Source organism: Globicephala melas, chromosome 2 (assembly GCF_963455315.2).
Source record: "Globicephala melas chromosome 2, mGloMel1.2, whole genome shotgun sequence".
Classification (NCBI taxonomy): Eukaryota; Metazoa; Chordata; class Mammalia; order Artiodactyla; family Delphinidae; genus Globicephala; species Globicephala melas.
Genome location: NC_083315.2, coordinates 129,301,110 through 129,319,512, shown reverse-complemented (window position 1 = coordinate 129,319,512; position 18,403 = coordinate 129,301,110). Strand labels below are relative to the sequence as shown.

General features: G+C 38.0%; 1 non-coding gene and 1 pseudogene across 1 annotated transcript; both read right to left on the bottom strand.

Moving 5' to 3' along the window:
- Positions 1-18,403, bottom strand: part of LOC115852087 (TLE family member 5 pseudogene) — a 130,491-nt pseudogene that overhangs the window by 103,002 nt on the left and 9,086 nt on the right.
- On the bottom strand, positions 3,970-4,073 carry LOC115852493 (U6 spliceosomal RNA). The gene has a single exon (XR_004039172.1). It is a non-coding gene; the product is annotated as a U6 spliceosomal RNA (small nuclear RNA).

Below are 18,403 nucleotides of genomic sequence, written 5' to 3'. Positions count from 1 at the left end.
GGGTTGCTCCCAGGAATGCTCTTCCTAACCAGTGTGTTAACTCATTCAGCATGAAGGTCCAGGGCCAGTGGTGGTATTATTCTATGAACATGGCTCAGGGTCCCTGAGGCCAGAAGTGTGAGAGCTGTAGAGGAAAAACAGGTTTGGAATAGAGTCAGAAGCTTTCATGCTAGAGGAGTGACTAAATCTATGTATTCTTTCCACAGAAGTGATATTACAAAATTGTGGTCAGAGACTATCGAAATATTTGCAGCCAAAAAATCTAGGAAAACCTATTATAGTGGTATGTCAGGTAATCAGTCAATTAAAAATCATTTTTCTGAATTTGGGGATATTTTTGGTAATTATCAATTTTTTCAAAATGCGTGATTTGTGCTTTATTTTCTCGTTTTAAATAAAAACTTTAAAATATAATTTTATATTTGTAATTTTGTATTTTTTTCTTAAAGGAAGTCCCCCAAGTTATATGTATAAGTTGCAACCCCTCAAAACCAGGATCCACCCTGCCCTAGGGCCACACTTTCAACCTACTTTCCTTGTCCTATACTTAGAGGTGGTCAGGAGCTTGTTGAGGGACTTCCTCCAGGGAATTATACAGCAAGCTGTTCATTTTGTGGTTTTCCCTCCCTCTTATTGTCCACTTTTTTCTTCTTGGGAGCACTTCCAGGGGAAGCTAGTTCATGCAACACCTTCATTAATGTACAATACCTTCAAGAATTGCTGTAATTGATTGTATTCCTCTCTATGCTCCCCTTCCCTGTTGCAGAGTCTACTTACCCATAATTCAGACATGGGTTTGGCCATGTGACTTGCTTTGGCCAATGGGATGTGGACAGAGAAGTCCACGTGATATTTCCGAGCACCAACTTCAGGGGCTTCGCAAGTTAGATCCAGCTCTAGGAGCCTGTGGTCCTTCAGCGTGCATCCTGGAAGAAGGTATGCACGACAGACCTGCATCCTGAAACCTGTATTCAGTCTGAAGAGGAGCAGCTGCCGCTGACCTGCAGACCATGAGTGAGAAATAAATATGTTATTCTAAGCTACCGAGATGGGGGTTGTCAGAAACATAGTAGAATTGCAGCAGGAACTGACTTATTAGTTGCACATTCCCAATCCGAACAGCAGAGCTGATATCATTTATCTCTCAGGAAGAAGCTAAACTTAGTCCCAAAGCTCAAATTTCCAAGATCCCTGACAGCAGATCCCGATACCTCACCTTTCCAGGTTCCCATTTTAGCATGCTTCCACCTTTTAAGGAAATCCATTTCTGAGTTAAGGTCGTGTCTCCTTTTCTTCTTCTCCCCTCGGGTATAATTTTAAGTACAAATTATTTCACTGTTTACACTTTCTGTAATAGTATTTTTGCCACTTCAATTAAACTCCAGATGCAGCCCACTACACTTCCCCTGTCAACAGTGGCTGCACCAATTTACATTCCCACCACATCCTTGCCAACATTTGTTATTTGTGTACTTTTTCATGATAGCCATTCTGATATGTGTGAGGTGATATCTCATTGTGGTTTGATTTGCATTTCCCTGTTGATTAGTGATGCTGAGCATCTTTTCATGTACCTGTTGGCCATCTGCATTTCCTCTTTGGGGAAATGTCTATTCAGTTCTTTTTGCCCATTTTTCAATCAGGTTGTTGTTGTTGTTGTTTTGATGTTGAATTGTAGGAGCTGTTTATATTTGTTGGGTATTAATCCCTTATTGGTCATATCATTTGCAAATATGTTCTACCATTCAGTAGGTTGTATTTTCATTCTGTTGATGGTTTCCTCTGCTGTGCAAAACCCTTTAAGTTTAATTAGGTCCCATTTATTTTTGCTTTCATCCCCTTTGCTTTAGGAGACAGATTAAAAAAGTTATTGCTGTAATTTATGTCAAACAGGGTTGTGCCTATGTTTTCCTCTAGGAGTTTTATAGTATCTGGTCTTACATTTATGTCTTTAATCCATTTTGAGATTACTTTTGTATATGGTATTAGAGAATGTTCTAATTTCATTCTTTTACATGTAGCTGTCCAGTTTTCCCAGCACCACTTGTTGAAGAGACTGTCTTTTCTCTATATTGTTGCCCCTTTGTTGTAGATTAATTGACCATAAGTGCATGGGTTTATTTCTGGGCTGTCTATTCTGTTTCATTGATCTACAAGTCTGTTTTTGTGCCAGTACCATACTGTTTTGATGACTGTAGCTTTGTAGTATAAACTTAAGTCAAGGAGCATGATTCCTCTAGCTGTGTTCTTCTTTCTCAAGATTGTTTTGGCTGTTCGGTATCTTTTGTGTTTCCATACAAATTTTACAATTATTTGTTCTAATTCTGTGAAAAAAGTCATCGGTATTTTGATAGGGATTGCACTGAATCTGTAGATTGCCTTGGGTAGTATGGTCATTTTAACAGTATTGATTCTTCCAATCCAAGAACAAAATTTTGCTATATGCAGCAACCTGGATGGACTTGGAGGGCATTATGCTAAGTGAAATAAGTCAGACAGAGAAAGACAAATACTGTATGATATCATTTGTATGTGGAATCTAAAAAATACAACAACCTAGTGACTATAACAAAAAAGAAGCAGACTCACAGATATAGAGAACAAACTAATGATTACTAGTGGGGAAGGAAATGGGGAGGGGCAGTATGGGGGAGGGAATTCGGAAGTACAAACTATTAGGTATAAAATAAGTAAGCTACAAGGACATATACAAAATGGGGAATATAGCCAATATTTTATAATAGCTATAAATGGAATATAACCTTTAAATATTGTGAACCACTATATCATACACCTGTAACTTATATAATATTGTACAGCAACTATACTTCAATTAAAAAATTAAAAATAACACAAAAATTTTAATAAATAAAAACAAAAAAGAAACAACTTAAGTACCAACTATAGGGGATTGGTTAAATAAGCTATATCAATAGAATGAAATACACTGTAATCATTAAAAGTGAATCAATAAAAATCTACTTAGTGACATAGAAAGGAGAGGGTTACCAAACAGAATGAACAGTAGAAACTCATTTTGTAAACACAAAACACATGTTTAGGTCTAGAAAGATATATGCCAGTTATTTACAGTGGTTATATCTGGTTGTTAGAATTATGGGTGATTTTTATTCATTTCATTTAGCTTATATTTTTTGTCTCCTTTGCTAACCATATTTCCTAATGTTTTAATTTTGCAGTAAAAATTAAGCCAATGTATTGTCATTTTGACCCTTACAACTGTTTTAGATGGATTGAGAGGACTTCTTTTCCTCTTTTTTTCTCTTTAATTTTTTTATTTCATTTTGTAGACACTCAGGGGTTGGGAATAAATGATGGGCTTTAACACAAAGGTGACAAGGATGATGACGGAGGTGGTTCCGTTCATACAGAAGACAGTAAAGGTCCAGGCATGCGTATATAAAGGGCATGAAATGCAAGGTTACCAAAGTGCTAATAGGCAGCACAGGTAAGATGGATTTCCTCCTGTGCCCTTCCTATAAAAGGTTAAGCAGATGCCAATGAGCTTGGGATTTGCATTTCCTGATGGAGTCCAAATCAACACAAGGTGATACCTTCCCATCCCCAAAGGCCTGTAGGTTATTTTACTATAGAGCCTTGGTTGGGGAGGAGGGGACAGATCCAACTGAGAGAATTTTCAATTCATTATATTTTCCCCATGAGTCAGAAATGAGCAACCTTTTATTGCTTGAGGATCAATGTAGGAAAAATAAAATTCCCAACAGGCTTAAGTGATATGCAGCAGGTCACACAGGAAGCTAGAGGTGAAGTCAGACTGATTTCCAGCACTATACGTATTCCACCCATGTCATCTCAGTAATTTCTGAGGAGACTTATGAGGGTGGCAGCGCTGACAAAGTTAACTCAAAGCGGAGAAACAAGACATCCTCAGCCTAAGCATCTGTCTGAATCATTCGGCGCCATCATATAGATAGATGGTTCCTAGAAAAAAATACGGAATACGTCATGATTTTGTATGTCATCCCTGGGCAGGGGCCATGCTAATCTCTGCATCGTTCCAATCTTAGTACCTGCTCTGCCAAAATGAGTACAAGAGGACCTCTTATTGTCGACCATGACATGAGCTCTCTACCTTTTTCAGAGAAGGGGCAATTCCAGATTCAGTGTTTCCCTTCTGAAATAGACGATGGCAAAGAAATAGAATCAGTAAAATGGAAAAGCTAAACTATAGGGAGAGAGAAATAACAGAAACATAAAATTGTTCAACAATGTGATCAGCTAAAAAAGACCAGAGTAAGACTGTGTCTAAACAAAGGTAGTTAAAGCAGAGGCTAGAGCTGGGTTTCTTCATAACAGGCCCTTCTTACAGGCTGAGCGTCCTCTCTGTCTTGATGATGATGCAGAAGACAGACTTGTGGTGAGCTGGAGGAGCCCGTTGTGCGTCTCTCTTCCTGGCTCTGCATTTAGTGAAATCAGCTATGGTGGGAGCATTTACACCACAAAATGAGCAAATGCTATAGATCAGGGCTCTTTTCCTCGGAGAACTAGTTGTTAAAGGTTTACCAGCGCATCACTGTGACAAACCACAGTAACCTTTCAGAGGAAAATCCAGAGAATATGAAGCAGTCCTGGCAGAAGTTCAGAAGTATACAAACCCTTCCCCAGCCACTTTGTCTCACTACCCCCTGCCCACTGCAGTCCCTGAAAACCCACCTCCCCAAACACTTTCTTGTTATGCCAAGCAGGAAGCTTCCCCGGGGCTCTTAGAGCAGGCCTGAAAACAGGGTACATTCTCAAGGAGAGGCAAAAGAATGAATGAAAATATGACTCCTGCCATGCACAGGGCATGCCACCTCTGAGCAGAAAGTGAAACTTGAACTATCCCTTTGATCTTATAAGGAACATATAAAGGAAATTAAAAGGCCCTTAATCGCACTTGAATTTGTAAAAGAGCAAATCTCACTTCCTTTATTCTTTTTCTCCAACATCTGCAGCTCTGTCCTGAATACAATTGCAGATGGTTTTTCATTACCTTTTTTTAAATGTCTGGAGAAACAGCTCAACTTTCCAAGTAGAATTAGTAAAAGAATTCAGGGCAGGATGTAAAAATCTTTCACTTTTTCTAAGTCGTCAACTCTCCCTGCATTATCATAAGTTCTCTTAAGTGTAGTTACTTTCCTCCCATTTCCTCCCCTCCTGGGCTGCACTTTTGTAATAAAGTAGGCTCAAGGGACATGAGTCCTTCCTCTGATTGGGTTAGAGTAGGACGAAGGCAAGGGGGTGGGGAGAGAGAGAGAGTGACTAGGCAGCCACGTGGAAATGACATCGTCTCTTACTGTCCACTTTACATAGTTGTCATTTTTCATGCTGGTGTCTTTAAGTCTTGTATATATGACTGGCGGTGCTATCTGTAACATCCTTACAAGAACAATTAAAAGCTTAATTTAATGGCTATAAAATGTAGAGAGAAATAAAAAAAAGAATCTCCAGATCCTGAGAAGTCTTCAAAAACGATAAACTCTGTACTTTAGTGAAAAATAATGCTTTAATGTTTTCATGATAAAAGCATCCATGCATATTAAAGAAAATTTAGACTATATGGAAGCAAAGCCCCAAATAGCTAAATCCACAGGACACAGATTTTTTTGTTTTCTAACATGTCGTGTTTTCAGGTCCATTTTGGTTGGATTGTCTCTAACATCTATTGATTGTTTGCGTGCTTCTGTGTATTCAGATATAGAGCAGAAGATGCAAATGGGCAGCTTTGGGGCCAAAAAAATATCTGGCACGTTTTATTTGGCCTGTGCAATATATTTATGATTTAAATTCAATTTTAACATGCAAAAATGAAGAGATTTCACATTAAATCCGTATTTAGAATTTTTCTTGAAAAATTGAAATTCATTCCCAAATGTCAGGAGCTGAGAAGAGGCAGCCCCCCTCAGAAGAAGCAGGTGCTTGCCAATTTGAAAGTTGTCCCAGTGCAGTTTCTTTTATTTCTTTATGCTGCCTGTTTGGCTCCTGTTGGTATTTAAATTTGATGCTCTTGATGTAGAAATTTTTGATTTTTTAATCATTGCACTCATTTTTTCCACGCAACTTTATGTTCAGTTCTTTTCTCTAAGCAGTATCTCACTAGCCTTTCCATATGTTTTCTGTCTGATTGTACCAGTGTACGTAAAATAGTACATATGAAGTGCATAACAGTATAAAGAGCAAGGTAACTATTATTTGTAATATTTTCTTCCCGTGTTTTCTATGCAAATATCCTTTTTAATAGTGGGAATCATATTGCACTTACAGTTTCATATCCAGCTTTTTTATGTGCAGCTAAGCTAACTTAGTCTTCCCCGCATGGTTACCTATGTAGGTTTTTCTTTTTCTGTCATAATTATGTCATAATAAATATCTTTGTTGCTTGAAAGCTCTTTTCTCTATTGAGGATTCTTCTGCTAGGATATATTCCTAGAAATGGGCTATGCAAAAAAAGGAAGTTTAGGCAACAGTCTATGATCCAGACCTCATAGCCAAAGCCCCAAATAGCTATATCTACAGAATATAGATTTTTCGTTTTCTAGCGTGTAGTGTTTTCAGGTCCAAAGTCCTAATGAGGCTGGTAGTCTTGGAGGCCACTTTACATTTTCCGTCACAGGTAATTTCACCATTTCTTTTTCCTTCTCTCCAGTTCATCCTACCACCTTGAAATTCCTCTTGAAAAAGATTTGTCCAGAGCCTACTGTCCGGAATCTGAATCATTTTTTTAACTCACAGAGGCGTGTAACCAAACTAGAAGACAGGTACCACGAAACCTGGACTGTGAGGCTGAATTAAAATCACCTAAGACGGGAAGGAGAGGCCAAGGTGGCTGCTCAGACTTCCAAGCCAAGGGCACCATGGGGAGTGGCTGGCACTCACTGCTTGGAGCTGTTTGCTGGGAACGTGGAGTCAAACAGCTTTTCATGTATTTCTTTCTCTGAACACTTCATGAAGCCAAAGTTTGGAGGGAAAGGGGAAATATGAAAATCTGAAACCTCATTTGAATAAATGAATATACTTAGCTAGAGCAATCTGTAATCACACTTGACAGGAGCAGTTGTTTCTAGATTGAATTTGAAACTTATTTCATTTAAAGGTATTTTTCTTAGTTTCTACCTCTGGACTTTAGGATTTGATTCTAGTGATTTTACTGCCCAGGAAACTGAGAGGGGGGAGCATGAAAGTTATAGTTAGTTGCCCCTTGCTCACAGTATGTTAATATAAGTATTGATTTTTGCATCAGGGCTAGCAAAACTTGCCAAATCCTAGCCTGCTTTTGTTCAGTCTATGAGCTAAGAAGATGTATTTGTTTGTGTATTTAATATAAGCTTCTTCCACCAAAATGTTAAGGATAGTGAGTGCATCTTTCTTTTTCATGTGTCCTTCATCTAAGTTCATAGCAAGCAGTTAAACATTTCTTTCATAAGTGATTATATATTTATGTAATATTTATCAATGTATATGTGATACTGTTTAGAGTAGGCTCAGTTACCATGGGCATCCAAAATTTATGAAATATTTTTATTTACTTATATTTCAATGGCTTTTCATAAGAATATATCAAGTAGGCTATATACCTTTGTATAAAATTAATATAATATATGAGGAAGATAATGGACTTTTTTTCTTTTCCCAGTTTTATTGAAATATGACTGGCATATAACATTGTATTAGTTTTAGATGTACAACATGATGATTTGATATGTGTGTATACTGTGAAATGATCACCACAATAAGTTTAGTTAATATCCAACACCTCACATAGTTACGAATTTTGTTTTCTTATGATGAGAACTTCTAAGATCTACTGTCTTAGCCCCTTTCAGGTATGATACAGTATTGTTAACTTTAGTCACCATGCTGTACTTTACATCTCAGAATTTATTCATCTTATACCTGGAATTTTATATCTTTTGATCACCTTCACTCGTTTCCCCCATCCTCACCCCACCACCAGCCCCTGGCAACCACCAGTTTATTCTCTGTTTCTATGAGTTTGGTTCTTTTAGATTCCATGTACAAGTAAGATCATACAGTATTTGTCTTTCTCTGAGTTGTTTCACTTAGCATAATGGCCTCAAGTTCCTCCATGTTGTTGCAAATGGCAGAATTTCCTTCTTTTTTATGGCTGAGTAATATTCTATATTGTATATATACCACATTTTCTTTATCCGTTCATCTGTCAATGGACACTTACGTTGTTCCCATGTCTTGGCTATTGTGAATGATGCTGCAATGACCAACGGGGTGCAGATATCTCTTGGATATGGTGGTTTCATTTCCTTCAGATAAATACCCAAAAGTGGAATTGCTAGATCGTATGTAGCTCTATTTTTAATTTTTTTGAGGAACTTCCATACTGCTTTCCACAGTGGCTGCACCAATTTACATTCCCACCAACAGTGTACAAGGGTTCCCTTTTCTCCACATCCTTGACAATGCTTATTATCACTCGTGTTTTTGATGATAGCCATTCTAACAGGTGTGGGTGATATCTCATTATGGTTTTGGTTTGCATTTCCCTGATATTTAGTGATGTTGAGCACCTTTTCATATACCTGTTGGCTATCTGTTTCTCTTCTTTAGAAAAATGTCTATTCACTTCCTGGGCCCATTTTTTTAATTGGATTTTTTTTTTTTTTTTTTTTTTGCTACTGAACTGTATGAGTTCTTTATATATTTTGGGTATTAAACCTTTATCAGATATATATTTAGCTAACTCACAATATGTTAATATAAGTATTGATCTCTATATTAGGGCTAGCAAACCTTGACAAATCCTAGCCTGCTTTTTGTACAGTCTGTGAGCTAAGAAGAGTTTTCAGATGTTTACATGGTCAGGAAAAAAATCAAAATAATATTTTGTGACATGTGAAAATTATATGAAATTCAGACTTTAGTGTCCATAAATCAAGCTGTGTTGGAACACAGCCATGCCTATTTACTTACGTATTGTCAATGACTGCTTTTGTGCTATGAGGGCATAGTTGAATAGTTGTGACAGAGATTATATGGCCTGCAAGACCGAAAATATTTACTCTCTGGCCCTGTACAGAAAAAGTTTGCTGACTTGTGCTCTAGTGCATTTAACGACATAGCCTGACACAATTTGACACCCTTAGCGAGGGGTTCTGTCAACAGTAGAAGATCTAAGAGAGATGGCGCACATGACTTGAAATCAAGTGTTGGACCTATATTGGCTAAATTTGTAGGTGCCCAGGATGAAGAGAAAGTTGTTCACTGAATGTCAGAAAAAGAATTAAAAATGAATACGATAAAGGATTATGTTGAAGTGGGCACTTAGGATCTAAAATGAAATACTACAAGTACAAAATGAGGAAGTCCTGAGGGAAAGTATGGCATTAACATTCTGATGAACTTGTCAAATGGTAGTGTTAAACAGTAACTCACATTCTCAAGAGAAGCAAACACAGGCAAGCTTGAGTAACAGGGACATTCCTATCAGCTTGAAAACAATGCTTCCCTCAAGCTCAGGAGCTGAGCTTTTTGGTTCTTTGGATCCCCTCACCATGCACTCCATAAAGGCTGTTGACTCATGAGCTGATATATATGCTGGTATCTGGATTTTGGAGCTCCAAACTCTACAAAGACATGGGACTGAGGGTTCTACAAAGATAATTATAAGTGGGGAGAAATAGATGGATGAAAAATGGCCCCCAAAGCTGGTGTGTTTAAACTGTAGAATGAAGAAGGAATAGCTTTGATGCTGTAGAGCACTGGATGTGAAACAGAAGGCTTGGTCTTCAATGCCTGGCCGTGCCACTTATTAGCCAAGTGCTTTAACCTATCTAAGCTTCTTTATCTAGGTTTCCTCATCTATGAAATAGAACTGTCTCCTTAAGTGATTCTTGAAGGAATTAGATGAGATAATGTTAAAAGAACTTTGTAAATTCTAAAGCACAAACAGATGTGGGACACTGTTATTGATAGAAAGCGGGGCTGTGAGAGTGATTATCCTCGAGTCCTGAAGAATTATCCTAGCATGCTGGTTTCTGTTTCACTTTTGGAAATCCTGCAGAAAGTGTAACTGAACATTTCTGGGCTGAAATAATGGCTTCACCCTCAGGACCACTTTATGCAGAGGACTCTGCTTTCAATATATTTTTGCAAAGCAGTGACCTTTTTATCTTCATAAATTTGCCCCATAGAGGACTATCTGTTTTTCTCAGTGATAGCAAATGGCCTACAACATGAATACTGCTTAAAATGTATTCATTGACTGAAGGAGTGCTCAAACACTTCTAATATAGAATAGTTTACATTATAAATGCTTTTATACGTTATACAAGCTTTTATAACAGCTCTGGGAGACACAGACAAATATGGTCCTTGTTTAACAGATGAGGAAATACTGTTGGAAGGAAGTTAAATGTCAGAATCAGAATCACACAAGTCAGTAGCTAAATCAAGTTCACCCCATTAGTCTTGGTCACGTTCTTTTTGGGCTACTCTCTCTGAATAACAAGCAGAAAAAAACAAGTTTATTTTTGGCTATTCTGAAAGATAATTAAGGAGACACCACCACCAGATCATACTGGATGTTAAATTATATTTATTCAGTTAACCTCCTTATTGTTGCATTTTATAATGCCACATGGTTTAAAATTATTTTCAGGGACCTTCTGAGTAGAGCATATATAAGATAGGAAGGTCTTGACCTACTTTTTTTTTTTAACATCTTTATTGGAGTATAATTGCTTTACAGTGGTGTGTTACTTTCTGCTGTATAACAAAGTGAATCAGCTCTATGAATACATATATCCCCATATCTCTTCCCTCTTGCATCTCCCTCCCACCCTCCCTATCCCACCCCTCTAGGTGGTCACAAAGCACCGAGCTGATCTCCCTGTGCTATGCGGCTGCTTCCCACTAGCTATCTATTTTACATTTGCTAATATATATAAGTCCATGCCGCTCTCTCACTTTGTCCCAGCTTACCCTTCCCCCAAACCTCTAGGGGTTATTCTCATTCCATCATCAACCAATAAAACTCCCCATTCATACTGAATACTTGCCCTTGAGAAATTTACAGTTGAGTCAGGGAGGCCGATTATACATATTCAAAATGGAAAATATAAGTGTAATCCCAGTGTCTAAATCTGGTAGACACAGATGTGATTCCATGAACACACATGTCCAAGTCTTCATGGCAATTGACTACAAGTCCTATTTCTCCTAGTCTTTCTTCCCAAATAAATCTTGGGGTTCCCAGAGATGCACATTTGTGTCTAAGATCCAGCCTTGGTAATTGAATCAACAGTGGGTGACAAAGCCAAGGTTCTGCCCTCCTGGCCTTGACAGCCCCTCCGAGGTCTCTCTCTGATAGAGAAACGTGGCTCACCCAGCATGGCAACGGTCAGAGCCATACATGTGGCCACCACCAAGAGGACAACTGGGTTGTCCCTTCCCAGGGTTGAGAATACTTCTATATTTTTCTCCATCTTTGCAGGGGAGGGAAACCACTTTGCTCAACAAATTCTTGTTGAGTATCTATTACATGCCAGGTACTATTAAATCTAGGAACTTAGGGGATAGTCCTCTTCTCATGAAACTTATGTTTCTAGTGGGGGAGAGAGGCAATAAACAAGCACACAATTTTGTAAAAACAAACTCCTGAAGAAGCAGTTTACTATGAGGGCTTTAGTCGCTTTTTGATGCAGTGTCATCAGTAAAGGGCAGAGAAAGACAAACATGTATGAGAATAATAACAAATATTTAAAAAAATTAGAACTGATTTTGTATTCAATTTTTAGTCAGTCTAGATCCAATCAGGAGAGTAAGTCTCAAAGGATTGGTTTGATCAGTTTTAATTAACCAAGTGACTTTTATCTCCTTTCTTGATTAATTGTTTTGTCCTTTTTGATGTATTTACCCAAGCACAGTAAAATACATTAAGTATTATCAGACTCCATCTTGGACGGCCAGGAAATAGTCTAGGGCAGTTTTATTTTTTAGAGCTATTTTAGGCAACAAATTTATACTAGCTTCTTGAGCAACTCAAGTTTGCAATTTTTTACTTGATAATAAGTCCATTGTCAAGATAAATTATGGAGCTTTTTATTATAGTTCAGGGATCCTTGTGTAAAACAATGAAATCCACTATATTGGGCAATTTTTGGTAAGTTGTCATATAAAACTCTTGATAAAATATGAGCAAATGAAAGAATGGCTTTGAATACTTGGAAAGACTAGATTGTCCAAAGAATAGATCACATTTTGGTATGGTAAGGACAAAAAGGCTGTTTCATTAGTCAAGAGGAACAGACCCAAGAATAGCCATTGTGTTCTGTTTAATGGGAATAGGTACTAATAACAGTTTGATCTTAATTGGTCTAATTGTGGAGGACAAAATCCCTGGGAGAGTTTAAAAAAATCATGCAATGATTCTGCGTAGCTTTTTGGGAAAATAATTGGACCAGTTTGCATAATTAGTCACGTGTTTCCTTGTTTTCTGATGTCCTTGGATCCCTCTGAGTTTCTGAGAAATATCAGTAACAGCAGCTAATTGGTAGGGACCTAGAATCCCATTAAAGAATATAGATGTGTCAGAGTTTATATATATATAATATATATATATATATAAAGTATATATATTTTAGTGAGTTTTGAGGCTGTATATCAAAAGTGATATTTAGAAAGTTTGATGGTCACTTCAATTCTTTGAGAAAGGCAAGTTTAGTTCAGAGACATTCATGGGAAAGGAAGAAGTTAAGAGAGCAAAAGAAATTAACACAAAAGAATTGAAGTAAAGAAGAAAGAGGCAAACAATTAATTTCAAGCTCAATGAGAAGGCCTTTGACCCAACCATAAATGTTCATCCAAATGTATTAAAAGGAAACTGTCTATACTTGATGTCACCTTTTTCATCCATCGAGGGTTGGGAAGGAAGCTGAGAACTTGCAGAAATGTCAGCTTCTGGAGGCCTTTTAGTGAGCCTAGGGTCAGATATACAGTGGTCTAGATTAGAAGATTCAGATGGAGATCCTAAGTATGTTTATGGGCAAACATGTCTATGATGTATGTGTTGGAACTTAGGAACACTATTTGTGGTTAAGAACACCTGAAATGGCCCTATTCTGTGTAGTCTGAAGGCTGGCTTTCATTGTAGTCTGTTTGAGTATACTTGGCCTCCTAAATCTGTAACATGTGGTGGTGAATTCAGCCAAGCACCTTTTAGAATTGCAGCTCACATCTGTTAGACCTATGACTACATAGCAACCCGATCATGTCTGACAAGACCAGAATGTTCCAAATGGAATCTGTCAGAGGGAGGGTCAAGTTGAGTCTCACAGGGCTTTATGTAACAATTTTACACAATGAGAATTTATAGGCATTTTTGACATATACCACTAAAATGGAAAATTGGGATAGTTTTGATTATAAAATAACTCATTTTATGTTTCAGGAATGATGTGTCAGTGACATGCTTCTTTAAATATTGCTTTAAATATTTTAACTGTAAAGTGACATTTAAAAAAAATCATCCAGTTCTCCCTGGATTATGACAGTTATAGATAGGGCAAAATTTGATGACCTGTTGAGTCTCTCAGGTGAATTTTTTACCACCCATAATTTTGTAAAGTCTGAGCCAATTTGACCCTCCACTCCCACTTGGGTTTTTTTGTTTGTTTGGTTGGTTTTTTTGGTGCATAAGTGTAAAGGCCTGGAGATGTAGCTTGGAAAGGCATGAAAGGATGTGAGAAAATTTTGAAATAGTATCTTTTTTTCCTAGTGGAGTAAATTGTTATATTTGAGTAAGTCCATTTTATTCAGAAATCAGATTGAGCAACTGTCTTTTAATGGTAGTAACACCAATAAGGGCTATTTGTTTTGTAGAATAGTAGGCCGGAGTGTTTTCTTTTAGGATGCACTTCAGTCTGAGTTACTGGGATTTCCTTTAGATGTTAGATTGTTTACAATAAGTAGATAATTTATTTTTTAAATTGAATTTATTTTTTAAAATTTTTTATTGGAGTGTCCAAAGAAGTTAGAAAAGCCCTTTTTAAAAAAATGATATGGCAAAATCATGAACAATGTAAACTTCACCCTGTCTTAATTGTGGCATACTCATGTCAGAGCTCTCTGGGGAGAATAAGCTACTGGTAACCAAATATTTAGAATCTATGATTCATACAGCACTAAATATGCATTGGTTATTCTTCAGATGTAGTGATCATCAAATAATATCATGTTAGGGTTGTCATCAGGGTTCAACATGAGCCAATCAGAACAGGGTATGCTTAGAGCAGATTTGCTTATATTAGGAAGGAAAGGTAGGGTTACTGGGTTTAGATCAGAGCAGCATTTAACCACGTGTACGAAGCAGACAACACAAGAATTTTATAGGTGATAATCAAATGGCCTACAGTGTTGCTTATTGTTTGGCTGCCTCTAGCAGATAAACAAGGTGGATGAGGCTTAGATGAGGGGTTGAGAAAAACATAAGCAATGGGCTTATGATAAGCTCCTAGTTTTGAATAAGTACCCTTAGTACCCTTAAAATGTAACCTTGTCCTGAATGCACAATGCGTGAGAAGAGGTTGGGATAGGTTGAAAGGTATAAAGTAGGGGTTCAGTCTAGTTTTTGCTTAAGAAAGGAAGAGGTTCATTTGGCATCAGAATTTAGAAAGTGGGCATTGACACAATGGTTCCAGTCACTTGTATAGTTGACAGAGCTAATTAAAGTATGAAGAGCATGAACCATGCTTATTATTTTAGTATTGCTCCTTTCATAAGGTGAAGGGATAGATCTTTTTGGTTACCCAGGGACTATCTGGAAAACCTCAAAGATAATTTAGATGTAAAAGAATATTAACAGTTTTTTAGTAAAATTTGATTTGGGGGTTTAAATTTAGGAAAGACAAGAAAAGGAGTGTATATGTATCAGGTGGTGTGATAGGAATAATGGTGCAGCATTTGTAGGGTGATATGAAGTGGAGAGGGTCTGCGGCGGACATATGTTATGAACATGTCGCAGTGGTCCAGTCATGAGGTGATGAGGGCCCAAACAAGAATCTGTCCTTGAGACTGGAAAGGAAGGAACAGACGTGCAGGGGCCAATGCAGTGAGAACTGGCAGAGCTTAGTGACTGTCTGTGAGGGGAGGCACAAGAGCAGGTGAAGATGATGTCTAGCTTTTGATCCTGGGTCACTGGGAGAGAGAAGGAAACCCGGGACAGAAATGCATTTGTAGTATGGTGGAGCTGAGATTTAAAAGACAAGGAATTTTTTTTTTCTGTTTCTTTAATTTTGTATCTATATGAGGTGATGGATGTTTGCTAAACGTATTGTGATCATCGTTTCATGATGTATGTAAATCAAATTGTTATGCTGTATACTTTAAACTTATACAGTGCTGTCTGTCGATTATATCTCAATAAACCTGGAAGAATAAAAACCTTAGAATTTCCTAAGTGGAAAATAATAAATTTAAATAAATAAATAAAAATAGCAGATTTTCAAATTAAAAAAAAACAAAACAGGCAAGGGAAAAGGCAACTGTAACCTTGTAAAGGAAGCAATAGAAGGAAAGATATGTGCTTTCTCATTCATTCTGTCACTTCATGCCACAATGGATCTGAAACCGTGTGTAGCATTACATAGAATATGAGTAGATGAGGGAACTGGTAGATGAGAGAAACAAGCATAGGAACTATCAAACCCAGATGTGATATTAGCACATAAGTTTACATACTGTAGACACTACCCTGCATGTTACTAGGTTTATAATGTAAATTTGGCTCTAGACTTCTTAGTAACCTGTGCAGGGACAGAAGCACTACCAGTAGAAGATTCCCAGTATCCATGAAAATGAATCTACTGTTTAGTAGGAGCACAGCTTTTCATGACACTGACCTGTGAATGTTTCCCTGTTGTTCACAGAAAGAGGACACAGCGATGTAACAGATGATGTAGTCTCCTGCCTGATCCCTACAGGGATTTGTGATGGAGCAAATGCATTAATATATGAATGCTGCTGGCCTTTCCCGCTGCCCTGCTTTAGGGAGTATTTTGACTTTGTTCGTTCCGTTTCTTTTCCTCATCCACCATGTAAAGACAGTTCTTCCTTTGCAGACTTTTTTTTTTTTTCTGGATTTTGTGGATGGATGACTAGTTGAGAGGAAAGGTAGAGGGATGGGAAGCCAAGGCGTCTATGTGAACTAAAGTTGGGAGAGGGACTCTTTAAGGAGTTTCTGGAGGAGAGGTCGGCTTGGAGGGGCCATGAGGCATGAAAGAAGCACAAGGAGAACAAAATGGTTTTAAGAAACATTACTGTTGGTTATATATCTCCTTCGAAAGGTTTGAGAAATATTAATCAGGGATTGTTTCATTTTGAAATCACAGCTGGTTGTTGGCATTTCTTCCATGGATGCTGGCACTACTCGCAGACTGGAGGGTGTGGCTCCTTGTTTCATTGTGGAGATACGGGGAGGCTACCAGGTGGGATGGTGGACCTAACGTGCTGCACTCCTGCCCTGGGCTAGACTGACATCACTGCAGATCTGAGCTGAGAGCACAGTTTCTCTCTGACAGTTAGACCAACAGCACAGGTGGCCTTGAAACATTGGAACAGGGGCCAAGCTTAAGACTTGATCCACTAAGAGTTGCAAACTAAGGGATAATGTACTGGTGTGTGTTCACTCCATAAAGGTAGCCTCGTCAGTAACAAAACAGGAAGGCACAAGAAATGGCAGCTTGTTGGTTTCCAGGTCAATACAGATGAATGCCTTTCTTAAGACAACTCCAAGAACTGGCACAGGCCAGCTCCACACTCTGCATGGTTAGGACTGTCTCAGTGCACATATGATTATAGGACATTTCTTTGTGAGGACTGCCAAAAATTAGTATTCCTAGCCTCTCCTTCCTATACCTCCATCCCACCCCATAGAAAATTAGGGCTTTGGCTGATTAGTTTTTCCTCCTTCCCTGTTTTGTAAGCAGGGTCCTGCCTTTGGGAGACCAGTTCTTCTGAGGTTTCATAATGAGAATTGATAGGGAAGGGAGTAGGATGGTGAAGGGCTAGGGGTAGGCTGGTCAGGACAAATCAGGAGCTCTCTACGGATTTGGGAGTTGAGAGACTCTGGAGGAACTGTAGACATGATTGTCGAACACAGGTGGCGTTTTTTTTTCTGGAAGCTTTATTTATTACTTTTTACAACTTTATTGAGGTAGAGTTGACGTACAATAAACTGCACATACTTAAAGTGTACTATTTGATGTTTTGATATATGTAGACACCCATGAAATTATCACCACAATCAAGATAGTGAACTTACAGATGAGATTTTAAGAAATAGCCTGTGAATTTTGTCTTGCCTTTGCTCTATTTAAGAAACAAATGTTAAGAGTTTTCATTATTTCAAAGTTACTTTTTGGTTGCCAAACTGTGTTTCTGTGACCAGGACTCCACTCAGATTCTGGGCCATTGCTTCAGTAGTGTTATGAATAATACAGAATTTAGATGGCTGTTTCGTTAACATTCTTCGATTGAAAATATAACTTCAAAAAGTACTTTTATGGTTGATGGGTGACTTGGGAGAGGGAAAGAGGCATAACAGTACAGCCATGGTTGCTGGACAGTCTGTTTGAGCCAAGGGCAAAGTTTCTAATCTCTAGTAGAATGATGGATTATGTGTTTTTTGGCAAGCTCCATTGTTGTAGCTGAGCTTTGGATAAGTCCTGGACCACAGAGAGTTGAAACTTACAATATTTAGCAAAAACTTGGAATTGCGATATTCTGGGTTGCTCTTTAAAACCAAAGCCAAATGGCTTGGCAATCAGTAGAGCCAAGGGTAAAATTATGATCTTCTTATTGAAATGAGGGAGACTGACCAGGAGACTTGTCTGAACCACAGCAGAACCAAAATCGTCCTCAGGAAACAAGTTTGAAGCTACTCTGACTTATAGATGAGCAAGAAAGACTCAGGACTCTGAATTTCTGTGGCATGGAACAAATCATTTTAGATTAGAAAATTTTAAAAGAAGATAGTATTCATTTCCCACCAAAGTTATAGAAAAATTTAAATAAAATTCTTATACACCTTCTGATTCTAAGCATGTACCTTTCTGGTTTGCTCTCCAGTAATAAATTAATTGTACATTGAATTTCCAGCTAAACCACTTAATTGGACTTACTGCATCAGGATACTTTCAACTGCAAGTAGCAGAGACCTTGGCTCAACTGGCCCAAATAATAAAGCTATTATCCCATTTAACAAACCCACAGGTTGAGCAGCTCCAGAGTTGGTTAGTTTAGTGACTAAAAGGCATCATCAAGAACCCAGGGTCTGCCGGGGGAGAGGTGGCTATTAAAACAAAATCAGGGTTCTGCTAACAAGGAAGAAGGGGGAGCAACCACATCTGTC